The 14,084-nt window shown below is 40.8% G+C and overlaps 1 protein-coding gene across 1 annotated transcript in view; it reads left to right on the forward strand.

Moving 5' to 3' along the window:
* Positions 1 to 11,005: 11,005 nt before the first annotated feature.
* Positions 11,006 to 14,084, forward strand: part of LOC114642545 (apoptosis-enhancing nuclease-like) — a 28,489-nt gene continuing 25,410 nt past the window's right edge. The window contains exon 1 of the mRNA XM_028791410.2: positions 11,006 to 11,083. The gene's annotated coding sequence lies outside the window, so the exon portion shown is untranslated. The remainder of the gene's footprint in view (positions 11,084 to 14,084) is intronic.

Raw genomic sequence — 14,084 nt, forward strand, 5'->3', positions numbered from 1 at the left:
AATCATCAACAACAATTTTCTTCTATAGCCCAAAATCACACAAGGAATGCCACAATGGGCTTTAACAGGCCCAGTTATTTGACAGCCTCCCAGTCTTGATTCCCTAAGAAGACTAGAAAATAAAAAGACCCCTTGTATTGGGGAGGAAGAAATCTTGGGAAAGGCAATTCAGAGAGAGACCCCCCTTCCACTTAGGTTGTGCATGCAATGGGTGTCAAAAAATGGGGTAAATATAATACACAGAACAGAGCTAGATGGCAAATCTATCATTGCCATCTCAGGAATACAATAGTACAACTACAAGGTAAAACGCAAGAATAGATTATACCACTCACTAAATACAGAACAGTCACATATGAGGATACAGATACAGTGGGTACGGAAAGTATTCAGACCCCCTTCAATTTTTCACTCTTTGTCATATTGCAGCCATTTGCTAAAATCATTTAAATTTTTTCCCTCATTAATGTACACACAGCACCCCATATTGACAGACAAAAAAAAAGAGTTTTTGAAATTGTTGCAGATTTATTAAAAAAGAAAAACTAAAATATGACATGGTCCTAAGTATTCAGACCCTTTCCTCAGTATTTAATAGAAGCACCCTTTTGAGCTAATACAGCCTTGAGTCTTCTTGGGAAAGATGCAACAAGTTTTTCACACCTGGATTTGGGGATCCTCTGCCATTCCTCCTTGCAGATCCTCTCCAGTTCTGTCAGGTTGGATGGTAAACGTTGGTGGACAGCCATTTTTAGGTCTCCCCAGAGATGCTCAATTGGGTTTAAGTCAGGGCTCTGGCTGAGCCATTCAAGAACAGTCACAGAGTTGTTGTGAAGCCACTCCTTTGTTATTTTAGCTGTGTGCTTAGGGTCATTGTCTTGTTGGAAGGTAAACCTTCGGCCCAGTCTGAGGTCCTTGGCACTCTGGAGAAGGTTTTTGTCCAGGATATCCCTGTACTTGGCCGCATTAATCTTTCCCTCGATTGAAACCAGTCGTCCTGTCCCTGCAGCTGAAAAACACCCCCACAGCATGATGCTGCCACTGCCATGCTTCACTGTGAGGACTGTATTGGACAAGTGATGAGCAGTGCCTGGTTGTCTCCACACATACCACTTAGAATTAAGGCCAAAAAGTTCTATGTGTGGAGACAACCAGGCACTGCTCATCACAAATTCTTTTTTTTGTCTGTCAATATGGGGTGCTGTGTGTACATTAATGAGGGAAAAAATTAATTTAAATGATTTTAGCAAATGGCTGCAATATGACAAAGAGTGAAAAATTGAAGGGGGTCTGAATACTTTCCGTACCCACTGTATGTTCAAATACATCAAAAAAAATCTGCTAATTGTAGAACCACTACCAGATTGTAGACAAAGAGTCAGACAAGCCAGACTCCTGGAGACCTCAGCCAAGTAGCCACCTCACCCCTACTGCCCATTCTATAGCGGAGTCCTGGATGGGCTGGCCAATCTGATGAAGGACCCTTCTACCCAATGATTCCAGTGCTGTTTTATCTAAGACTGCTTTCCCATAAGCTGGTAAACAATTTGGCCTTAGGGAAGTAGCACCAAGTGACACTTCTGAGTACCGAGAAGAGAAACAGAATAGGTAAGTGTTGGTAACAATTTATAAATACCATGTTACTTATATTTTAGTGCTAATGACTAACAACAGAGATATATTATGCACAGCTAATCAGCAGCTCTACGCAGGGTATGCTAAACTGAAGTAGTGAGTCTTGAGCCAGGATTTAAAAGCTGAGACTGGAAGGGACACTTCTAACAGTAGTAGGCAGACCATTCCACAGCTTTAGGGCCCCTGTAACTAAAAGCTTGACCTCCCACTGTTATTTTTGTTCATTCTTGGAATCATAAGCAGACCGGCATCTTTTGATCTTAATATGTTAATATGTGCTCTGGTTTGTAAGTAATAATAAGCTTACATAAGTAATCTACAGATGACCCTCGAAATTCGCTGGGTTACGTTCCTAGAGCACCCACGAATTGTGAAAACTGAATTTTGGATGTGGTCAAAAAATGCCTATTTTTATAGTTTAAACCCTAAATATGCCCCCAAACACTTTAATTTCATTTCAAACTCAGTTTAATACATTACCCTAAAAAAATTAATGTAAAGGTAAACCCGTATACTGTACAGTACTGTACTGCAATGTCTCTCACAGTGCTAGAATGTACAATACCAATGTTACCGGTATATGTACTGTAATTCATGCAAGCGTGTTTTCTTTGGTATAAGTAGGGTAAATACATAATAATTTAATAAAAATACAGTAAAATGTATGGGTATTCACCAATAATGAATGATATTGATTGAAGATGATGATGATGAATTAGCTATGCAGTACGATGAAGGTATGTAATGAAGATAATGACTGCACAGCAAAGCTGAGGATTTATAGTTCCTCAGGTGGCAACTGTGGCATAACTGTTTAGTTACCGAAGCAAATCCAGTAGTTCAACCTTCTTCTGGTGCTTAGGTTCATTGCCAGGAGCCTTAGAAGGCGCAGGGCATTTGGGCGGCATCTTAGGGCTTTAAGAAGAACAAAAAGAAAAACAGGAGAACACTTGCGAAACACTCGAGATAGCTACACGCAGTAAACTGTTATGATGCTGGAATGCTAGGCTGCATCGGCCGGAGATGCGTCACAGAGCAGCAGCCAATCAGCAGCAAGGAGAAATGAATAATGCTCTTGGATTGGCTACTTTCACCATCCCAAGCCGTGTTTTCCTCTACGATAGCTTTGTGTTCTCTCTACAGTATAGTATTGTCATGAAAAAAGCCCTAAAAAATTGGGGAGGATATTTGTGGTTTCCACTAACAATTATTAGTTAGGCTCTAAGGGAAATTCCGCAAACGACTGAGGCCATGAACTCTGAACCGCGACTTCACGTGGGTCTACTGTAATGTAAAAAGCACAATAGGCTACTAATAGGGACAGGATAAAAATGTGAAGGTAATCCCTGGAGAGGGTTGTATATGACAGCATTGCATGTTAGTAGACAATCTCAGTTTAAGAAATACAGTGCATCCGGAAAGTATTCACAGCGCATCACTTTTTCCACATTTTGTTATGTTACAGCCTTATTCCAAAATGGATCAAATTCATTTTTTTCCTCAGAATTCTACACACAACACCCCATAATGACAACGTGAAAAAAGTTTACTTGAGGTTTTTGCAAATTTATTTAAAATAAAAAAAAACTGAGAAATCACATGTACATAAGTATTAACAGCCTTTGCTCAATACTTTGTCGATGCACCTTTGGCAGCAATTACAGCCTCAAGTCTTGTTGAATATGATGCCACAAGCTTGGCGCACCTATCCTTGGCCAGTTTCGCCCATTCCTCTTTGCAGCACCTCTCAAGCTCCATCAGGTTGGATGGGAAGCGTCGGTGCACAGCCATTTTAAGATCTCTCCAGAGATGTTCAATCGGATTCAAGTCTGGGCTCTGGCTGGGCCACTCAAGGACATTCACAGAGTTGTCCTGAAGCCACTCCTTTGATATCTTGGCTGTGTGCTTAGGGTCGTTGTCCTGCTGAAAGATGAACCGTCGCCCCAGTCTGGGGTCAAGAGCGCTCTGGAGCAGGTTTTCATCCAGGATGTCTCTGTACATTGCTGCAGTCATCTTTCTCTTTATCCTGACTAGTCTCCCAGTTCCTGCCGCTGAAAAACATCCCCACAGCATGATGCTGCCACCACCATGTTTCACTGTAGGGATGGTGCCAGGTTTCCTCCAAACGTGACGCCTGGCATTCACACCAAAGAGTTCAATCTTTGTCTCATCAGACCAGAGAATTTTCTTTCTCATGGTCTGAGAGTTCTTCAGGTGCCTTTTGGCAAACTCCAGGCGGGCTGCCATGTGCCTTTTACTAAGGAGTGGCTTCTGTCTGGCCACTCTCCATACAGGCCTGATTGGTGGATTGCTGCAGAGATGGTTGTCCTTCTGGAAGGTTCTCCTCTCTCCACAGAGGACCTCTGGAGCTCTGACAGAGTGACCATCTGGTTCTTGGTCACCTCCCTGACTAAGGCCCTTCTCCCCCAATCGCTCAGTTTAGATGGCCGGCCAGCTCTAGGAAGAGTCCTGGTTGTTTTGAACTTCTTCCACTTACGGATGATGGAGTCCACTGTGCTCATTGGGACCTTCAAAGCAGCAGGTTTTTTTCTGTAACCTCCAGATTTGTGCCTCGAGACAATCCTGTCTCGGAGGTCTACAGACAATTCCTTTGACTTCATGCTTGGTTTGTGCTCTGACATGAACTGTCAACTGTGGGACCTTATATAGACAGGTGTGTGCCTTTCCAAATCATGTCCAGTCAACTGAGTTTACCACAGGTCGACTCCAATTAAGCTGCAGAAACATCTCAAGGATGATCAGGGGAAACAGGATGCACCTGAGCTCAATTTCGAGCTTCATGGCAAAGGCTGTGAATACTTATGTACATGTGCTTTCTCAATTTTTTTATTTTTAATAAATTTGCAAAAATCTCAAGTAAACTTTTTTCACGCTGTCATTATGGGGTGTTGTGTGTAGAATTCAGGGGAAAAAAATGAATTTAATCAATTTTGGAATAAGGCTGTAACATAACAAAATGTGGAAAAAGTGATGCGCTGTGAATACTTTCCGGATGCACTGTAGATGGTCATTTCCAGAGGGTGGGACTGGACCGCATGTCTGCCTGGGGGGTTGCCAACCAGGATCCTGAGCTGTTTTGTCATGTAGTGGGTGCGGCAAAACACTGTTACCAGTGCATGCTGCCCAACCTGACCTGACCTGACCTGACCTGACCTTGGCAAATTGATATTTTCACATTTCAAGTTTAGTGTATGTTTTATTTCAATGCAGTTAAGTTTCTATGTATCTTAATTTTTCCCTTATGTACAAGTATAAATATGTTCTGTATATGCATATACAGTACTAAATATATATATATATATATATCTTTCATATACAGTGGATTCATAAAGTATTCAGACCCCTTCACTTTTACATTTTACAATGTTGCAGCCCTGTGCTGAAATGATTTAAAATTTTTTCACTACATCAAACAACACTCAATATTCTAGACTGACAAAGCAAAAACAACATTTTAGGAATTTTTGCAAATTTATTAAAGAAAAATACTGAAATATCAGACCAACACAAGTATTCAGACCCTTCACTTTGTATTTAGTTGAAGCCTCTTTGGTAGTGATTACAGGCTGGAGACTTTTTGAATATGACATGTCAGTGGAAAGTTATTTTTAGGCCTCTTCAGAGATGTTCAATTGGATTCATGTCCAGGGTATGGCTGGGCAACTCATGGACATTTACTGAGTTGTCTTAAGCCACTCTTGTGTTTTCTTTGGTTTGCAGGTAGGGTCATAGTCCTGATCTAAAGTGTACCTTCAGCCCAGTCTGATTTCGAGGGCACTCTAGAGCAGGTTTTTAATTAATGATAGCCCTTAATACCTTGCTCCATTTAGCTTACTTTCAACCCTGAATAATCTCCCATTCCCTGTTGCTGAAAAACCATCCCAGAGTATGATGCTGCCACCCCATGCTTCACCAATGTAGTGGTAATGCGCAGTGATAAAGCAGTCCACCATTTTCTCCATGATGCTTATCTTTATTGTTATCAGACCAGGTAATCTTGTTTCTCACAGTCTTTGCAAACTCGAGCAGGTTCTATGTGTCTTGAACTAAGGAGAATCTTGTGTCTGGCCACTTTTTCATAAAGCTCAGACCAGTTTCTCTGGAGCTTAGCCAGTGATCACCAGGTTCTCTGTCACCTCAGTAACCATGGCCCTACTCTCACAATTGGTCAGTTTTGCTGGGACGCCAGTTCTTGGAAGAGACGCAGTTGTGCCAAACTCCCTTTAATAATTATGAAGGCAACTTTGCTCTTGGGAACCTTCACTGCTGCAGGAATTCCCCAGGTCTGTGTCTTAATATAATCCCATCTCTAAGCTCTGCAGGCAAACCCATCAAACTCATGGCTTGATTTTTGATTTGATGCACATAGTCAGCTGTGGGACCTTCTATAGATAGCCGTATGTGCCTTTCCTAATCAGGTCCAATCGATGGAACTGACTGCTCCCATTTTGGATTCTTTATTTCTTCTTCCCCTACACTTCAGAATAAATACTCATAGAGAGGGCAGTTGGCAGGAATCTGTTTGTCTTTATTAATTTCCAGATGGAGCCAAAACATAACTGGATTACTATCTATTGAATGCCACTGCTCACACATTCTCCATCACCACCCCTCTTATGGAATGAGCCAAAACGTACTTGTTTTTTTACTCAGAAACACATTTGAATAATTATAAGGTATAAAACTGTATATGGACATGTAATCTTACACTTTTCTCCAAAGAAATGTCCTTCTAACATTGGTGTTTAATAAACACAATAACAATAAAAACATTGTTAATTACAGAAAGAAGTATTATGCCAAAAAAAAGTCAAGCAATGTTGTCGATTAGGTCGAGCAGAAGTTGTAAGTATAGTAGAGTCCCCTGCAAGAGCTTGCTGTTGCAGCATACTGTACAAGGTTGAGGATTTTGGCTCTCACTCGTAAGCATTGGTTCTAATGGCTGCGGTTGTGAACTTTGTTCTGTAAGGTTCATGAGCTGGTGTGTTGGTGCTCCCCATCTGACTTTCATCTGAACAATGAAGAAGGGGATAAAAATCCAGATAAAGCAGTTAAAGAAGGTCATACAGAGTCTGAAGGATATGGCCCCTTTTAAAATCGTCCAGTGAAGAGGAAACTTATGGTTTTAGATGATTGTAATGAAGTTGATTGGGAATTAATTTGTGACAAATCCTAAATTTCAAAGTTCACTGGAGGGTAACCCTCTGAAGCAGGGATTGCATATAAAACTTTAACGGGACACACCTAACCAGGAAGCAAGTTTATGTCACTTGTGTGCTGGATCATCAATAAGTACTTCATCTCCAGCAGTACAGTATATGGAGAGTTCTTTTCTGTCTTTCGCAATAGGCTTTTTGTTCAGACATGGCTCTTCCACTAAACCTGGAAACGTCCTGAAAGGTTTGTTGCAACCTCTTTTTTAGAAAGCCTGTATAGGCAGTTGGATTACCAGGAGCAGGTGAATCTTCAGAGATGATATTCTGGGAGAGGATATGAAATGGTACCCTCGCTTCTCGGCCATGAGTCAAATAAAATGGGGTAAAACTAGTAATGGCATTTATACTGGTATTAGAGATCATTTCAATGAGATGGAGGCTATCTTCCCATGATACAACTTCATTGAATAAATACTTGGCAAGTTCATCTTTTAATATCCATTTAAAATGCTATACAGCTCCATCACATTGTACATAATATGGAGATGTGTGCAATTTATGGATTGATAAGAACTTGCAAAGGTCCTTGATTGAGTCAGATTCAAACTAGCAACCCCAGTTTGAATTTAATGCTTCAGGGAAACCATGTTGTGAAATTTACCATTCAAGATACACCATGTCACAGATTTAGCAGTTTGATTTTCAACGTGGATATCGGTTTACAACTTTTGTGAAAAGCTCCATTACCATTAAAACATAGTGATTACCCTACAAAGAAGTGAGAAGCTATGTTATATCGGTAGCAACTAGGTCCCCAGCATTAGATGGTGTTATCAGCACTACAAGTGCTTGGAATCAAGAAACAGGGGACCTGCAAAACTGGCTGCAAGACTGCTGGCAAAAGTTAAAAATCTCAGAAGACATATAGGGCCAATAAAAAATGAGTTGCATGAACCAGAATCTTTGAAAAGGGATGATGTCCAAATGTATGATGGACATTAACATACTGCAAAATCTCAGGAATCAATGTTTTTGAGATGAAGATTTTGTTGAAGATCTTGCTCTTAGGGACTTGTGTGGTAACTCAAACGGCACAAAAGGCCATCCTTTATACTTAGATGAATAAACTGTGTACACATTTTCCTGAGGTATTGTGAAGAATGTTTTAGTCTCCACCATGGCGGTTTAGTCTGACATGACATCCATTTACAAACAGTTTGTAAATCAGGATCATTGCAATGTGACAATATCCCATGTAGACTGAATATGCACCATGTTAAGGTCAGCTGGGTGTAATGGAGATGTAGTTGAGCCTGTCACTGAGACTGAGGTAAATGGATTGGTATAGGAATGTACCAAAAGACAAGGAGATTTGTACAACAGAGTTTGAATACTATGAGCTTCACCCCTTACTTCACTTAAGAGCATAGTAATTTGTGAGGCTACAGTAGTTGTATTAATAGCAAGCATATTAGCAGAATATTCTTGTGTTGTGGGAGCGTCCTCAAGCTGTCAAGAGATGGCATCAGCATTTAGATATTTAGACCCATCCCTATGAATGATACACCAGTCATACACGTCCGATTTAGTGGTCCATCTACTGCCAGTTCAGTCATGATCAATGGGCATTTTATTTCAGCCTACTAAAGGTTTGTGATCTGTTACAATGGTAAAGGGATGGTAAGCAAAGTAATGACGGAAGTGTTATTGTGACCAAACAATAGCAAACAGTTCTTTGTCAAAAGAGGTAAACACATTGCTTGCATGAGGGATCACAGGTCCCGTGGAGTCCACTATCTGTGTAATGACATACCCAATTGCATGTTGTGAGTCATCAGTGTACAATAAGAAATGACTATCTAACTTAGGGAATGCCGTAATAGGGGGTGTAGATAAAGCTCATTTAGAATATTAGACTTGTCCATGCTTTTATTACATTCTGCATTGACTACTGAAACTCCTCACTGGCAGGTGCCCTACTAATCTGTTATCTGGTTCAGAACTCTGCAAGGGTCTTTACGCAGACCCGAAGCAGCCAGCACAATAACACCCATCACGCTCTGCCTTCACTGGCTCCCTGAATTTTACAGGAGAGGAGGAGGTTAGGAGCACATGCTGATACAGCACATTGCCACACCCACCACATGACAAACCAAATCAGGATCCCGGGTTAGGACCCGAGTGCAGCCATGCAATGGGTGACACCTCAGCACCACACTAGTTCAGAAGGAATGGAACCAGTGTGAGATTTTTTTTTAATGGTGACTGGAGTACCTATTCTGCCACCAACCCCCAGGTTTTTCCCTGCAGGCTGGATGCAGATTAACATCATACCCAGGACAGAGAAATTTCAGGTTAAGGGCCTTGCTCAAGGGCCCAACGAAATAGAGTCACTTTTGGCGTTTACGGGATTCAAGGCAACCTTCTGATTACCAGTGCAAATTCCTAGCATGAAAACCACAACTCCGCCCTATTTTATACAACTGAGTATAAAATTCTACTAATAACCTATAAAACTTTAAACTGCCTTGCACCAGATTACATCTGTCCTCCCACTAAGGCTCACTGATTTTGGCAATCTCATTAGGCCCCAAACTAACCTGTATCCTATGGGTGACAGAGTCTTCAGCTCTAAAGTGCACAGACTTTGGAACAACCTCCCTAAATGAATGAGATCAGCCAACTCAATTAGTTTTTTTAAAAAACAACTTAAAACACATTTGTTCAGGAAGGTATTTAACACACCCTGACATTCTGTCCTTTCTTTCAGTTTAAACCCCTCTGTCCAGATGGCCAGAAAGATCTTGTGTTTGTACCACAAATTATGATTTTTTGTTTAAGGTTTTCTTGAGAGCGGCACGGTGGCACAGTGGTAGCGCTGCTGCCTCGCAGTTAGGAGACCCGGGTTTGCTTCCCGGGTCCTCCCTGCGTGGAGTTTGCATGTTCTCCCCGTGTCTGCGTGGGTTTCCTCCGGGTGCTCCGATTTCCTCCCACAGTCCAAAGACATGTAGGTTAGGTGGATTGGCGATTCTAAATTAGCCCTAGTGTGTGCTTGGTGTGTGGGTGTGTTTGTGTGTGTCCTGCGGTGGGTTGGCACCCTGCCCGGGATTGGTTCCTGCCATGTGCCCTGTGTTGGCTCCAGCAGACCCCCGTGACCCTGTGTTCGGATTCAGCGGGTTGGAAAATGGATGGATGGTTTTCTTGAGTATTCGTAAGTTTTATATTTTATTCTGGTTCATTGTCACTTATTCGGCTTCAATGCCTTGTATATTTGGTATTTATTTAATATTTTTGCAGATATCATTTGTATCCAGTGTTGTATATGCTCTGTTGTTCTTTTGTGTATTTCTGTGAAGCGCTTTGAGCATGGGAAAGCTGCTACAGTATATAAACAAAATGTATTATTATTGGGGTTTTTTTGTCTAGAAACCAACCACTAATGACTATGGCCTTCAGTTAAACTTTACTCAGAAGGAATTACATAATATTAAGGTTTTTTTTTACCTGAAACAGGGGTAGGGAGGAAAAACTAACATCCTATTATAAATTATACTGAAATTGAAACTTCATAGTTGCGAATGCCCACATCCCTACCAAAACGCACCTGTGGACTGGAGTGGTGGGCATTCCTAGCCACCTCCAATCTCCCAAGTCAAGCTGCACCCCCAAAAAGTGGGAAGACAAACTCCCTACACTAAAGTCGAACCGTTTCTGATTAGTGACTTTTTTTTCTGGAAACGATTTAATACATTTGCGACACTGACTTGGATTAAAACGATTTGGAGAATATTGTTATTTGCTAAACCTTTTCTAAAATTAAACCTAAATGTCACTTTTTGACAGTGATATTCATGGTTCTGCAGCATCTACATTCTGGTAAGCGAAAGTGGACGAAGCCAAAACAACATTTCTTCATAACGCAGACTATTAAGAAAGACTGCAGACGCCACTGAATTAAAGTCGGATTTCCACTGTATGTCTGAATCTTTGACACCAGGCGAAAAACGTTTCTTTGTTCTTTGTTGTTAATTTTACATTGCGATTGTTTGATTTTCATATGGCGTAGAAAACAAAGTTCTCCCGTTAGTTGGCTTGACTCTGAAGGATAGTTAACTTGGCCAATACTAACAAAGGTCTTTTAACGCATATCAGTACGTCACTTCCGGTAGGAAGGCGGACTTTAGACTCCTAGTAAGCCAATCAACTTCAGTACTAAGCATGCCCGGGCAGATCACAGCTGATGGGCCACGTGTGGATAAAGAGAAACAGCAGTAAGTATGATATGGTTAATGTATAAAATACTAGTTTTACGTGGTTAATATTAAATTGCGGGAACATATTCCCGTGAAATTCTTTAATTTATATCAGCTTTTTATTACATATTGTATCCTACTGAAAATTGGCCCGAACTGAATGCGGACACGCTGTTTTTTAGGTCTTTCGTTACTATCAATAGTAAGCCTTATAAGGATTTAAAAGTTAGACGGGTAACTTTATTACTATAGGCTGTAAAATATTTCCATTTGGTATTTATGGCGAGGAAAAGAATCAATACATTTTGTAAAATTATTTTTCAAGTTGAAGAGCGTGGACTATTGTGATGCGGCGAGTGTATCTATGCATTTTAGGCAAGTAAGTGCAATGGGATATATATATATATATATATATATATATATATATATATATATATATATATATAATGTGTTTTTACAGTTGTCACCTTAACTGAATCAGATTGTAAGAGAACTTTAGCTTTTTGAAAGCTTTATTAAGTGTCACGTTCGGTGTGAGGAGTTGAGGCACAGTGCTGTTTGATGAATAGTGCTTACTTTAATGTACGTGGCGGCATCTCTGCAGATTTTTTAAGGTTAAGGGACAGAAGCCAAATGATGGCTTTTCTGTGTGCAAGGATTGTCACGAGAAGCCCAGTTGCCGTAACCGATTTCGCTGAGATTTGACGTTACACTGATCTTGTATATTCCATAGCTCGTGTAGGCAACAACTGTAGACACCTAGCTGGTGACATGAGCACTTCTGTCGCCCGTTTAGGCACGCCTTCATGACGGAGATCTTCCAACTCTCCAACACAGTGTAATTGCAGACCGCAGTACCTATGAGGTCAGTCATGTAATGCAGTGTTTCCCAACCTCGGTCCTGGGGGCACACTGTGGCTGCAGGTTTTTGTTCCAACCAGATTCCTAATCGGTGACAACACCTGATAGCACTGATCTCATTAAATTAGTTCTGATTATTTTTCTTTTATTCTACATTCAGAAAAGCACAGCAGCATGATTTTTACATTTATAAGACATTTAGATATATTTCTGCTTCTGCTATCAATTTAATCTCATGCGTAACTCTCATTTGTTGATTTCATTATATTTTCCCCTTTCTCTGTGCAGTTTTTCCTCTTTGTTGTATCTAATTACTGACAACTAAAAATGAGCAGAGCAGACAAGCTGGCAAACATTGAATAATCAAAGGCTGCAACTACTTTAGCATCAGACCTGCTAATTAGTAAATAATGGATTAAGTATCTCTATCTATCTATCTATCTATCTATCTATCTATCTATCTATCTATCTATCTATCTAATTAAACAATTAGAACACCTGGAAAAGTAAAATGAAAATATTATTAAAAAGAAAAAATACATTATTCCCATATAACTGCCTGGAATATTTGGGTCTTGTTCAAAAAGTGGACGCCACTTAGACTGGCCTACCCCTACTACAAAACCTGAACTTAAGGTTCTTGGGGGGTAAGGCCAGGTACACCAGGGTCCCTAATCTTAAAAATTTAGATGAGGTACCTAATCTTAAAGTTAACCCTGGTGTATACTTTTGCTTTTTGGTATTCACTTTCTGAACAAGAGCCGTACATTTTGCCTAATTTCTATATTGTTCCCAAAACACAGAACTTGGGAAATAATACATCACTTAATTAGCCCAGGAGTCCAATTAAAAGCAGAAGCTGGTTGGAACAAAAACCTGCAGCCAAAGTATTCCCCCAGGACAGAGGCTGGTGAAACACTGATGTAATGCACCAACATCACAAAGTGCCCTCAACGTCAGTCACATAACACCCATCGCATTGGACTATGATTAACATTAGGGCACTGTTAGGGTTGTAGGATGGTTATCTCTGTCAAAGGGTGTTGTGTGACTGACGTGGGCATTACCTGACCTATATCATAGGTATTGCAAGCTGCAGCTAGACCCTTGTGTGATCTTTTATCCTCGTAGCTGCACCCATCAGACCTATGAAATGCGACATCCTCGTAAATATTCATGAACGTTTGTGAATCCCGTCTATCTACACCTGTGAAACATGCATATTTGGAATTTTTTCTCCACAGGTTACAAAAGAAATAAGTCGTGATTTATATACCTTTTTACGTCTTAGAAATAGGGTTGGGCGATATGCAGAATTCTCAGATCGACCATAGTCCCTTAAACATAGCCGATATTACAGGGTGTTAAGGTTAAGCTGAATGTAAATTTTAATTGCTTTTCTGAAGTTCCTGTAGTTTCATTTTGGTCACTTGGTGTCCATAGTGGTTCCCAACCTTTTTTTGGCCATGCCCCACCTAGGCCACTCTAAAATCATCATGTCCCCCACTGTGACATGCAGTAATCCCTCCTCCATCGCGGGGGTTGCGTTCCAGAACCCCCTGCGAAAGATGAAAATCCGCAAAGTAGAAACCATATGTTTATAGTTATTTTTATATTGTCATGCTTGGGTCACAGATTTGCACAGAAACACAGGAGGTAGTAGAGAGACAGGAACTTTATGCAAACACTGCAAACAAACATTTGTCTCTTTTTCAAAAGTTTAACTGTGCTCCATGACAAGACAGAGATGACAGTTCCGTCTCACAATTAAAAGAATGCAAACATATCTTCCTCTTCAAAGGAGTGCACGTCGGGAGCAGAGAATGTCAGAGAAAAAAGCAAACAAAAATCAATAGGGCTGTTTGGCTTTTAAGTATATGAAGCACCGCCGGACAAAGCAGCTGCAAGGATGTACAATGTAAAGGAAGTCTTTCAGCATTTTTTAGAGGAGCGTCCGTATCCTCTAGGCCAGTGTGCGAACAGCCCCCCTGCTCACACCCCCTCCGTCCAGAGCAGAGAATGTCAGAGCAAGAGAGAGAGAAAAGTAAACAATCGAAAATCAATACGTGCTGTTTGATCTTTTAAGTATGCGAAGCACCGTGCGGGAAGCATATCGCTTGACAAAGCAGCCATATGTAAGCCCAGCAAGGATGGCAGC

Source organism: Erpetoichthys calabaricus, chromosome 17 (assembly GCF_900747795.2).
Source record: "Erpetoichthys calabaricus chromosome 17, fErpCal1.3, whole genome shotgun sequence".
Classification (NCBI taxonomy): domain Eukaryota; kingdom Metazoa; phylum Chordata; class Cladistia; order Polypteriformes; family Polypteridae; genus Erpetoichthys; species Erpetoichthys calabaricus.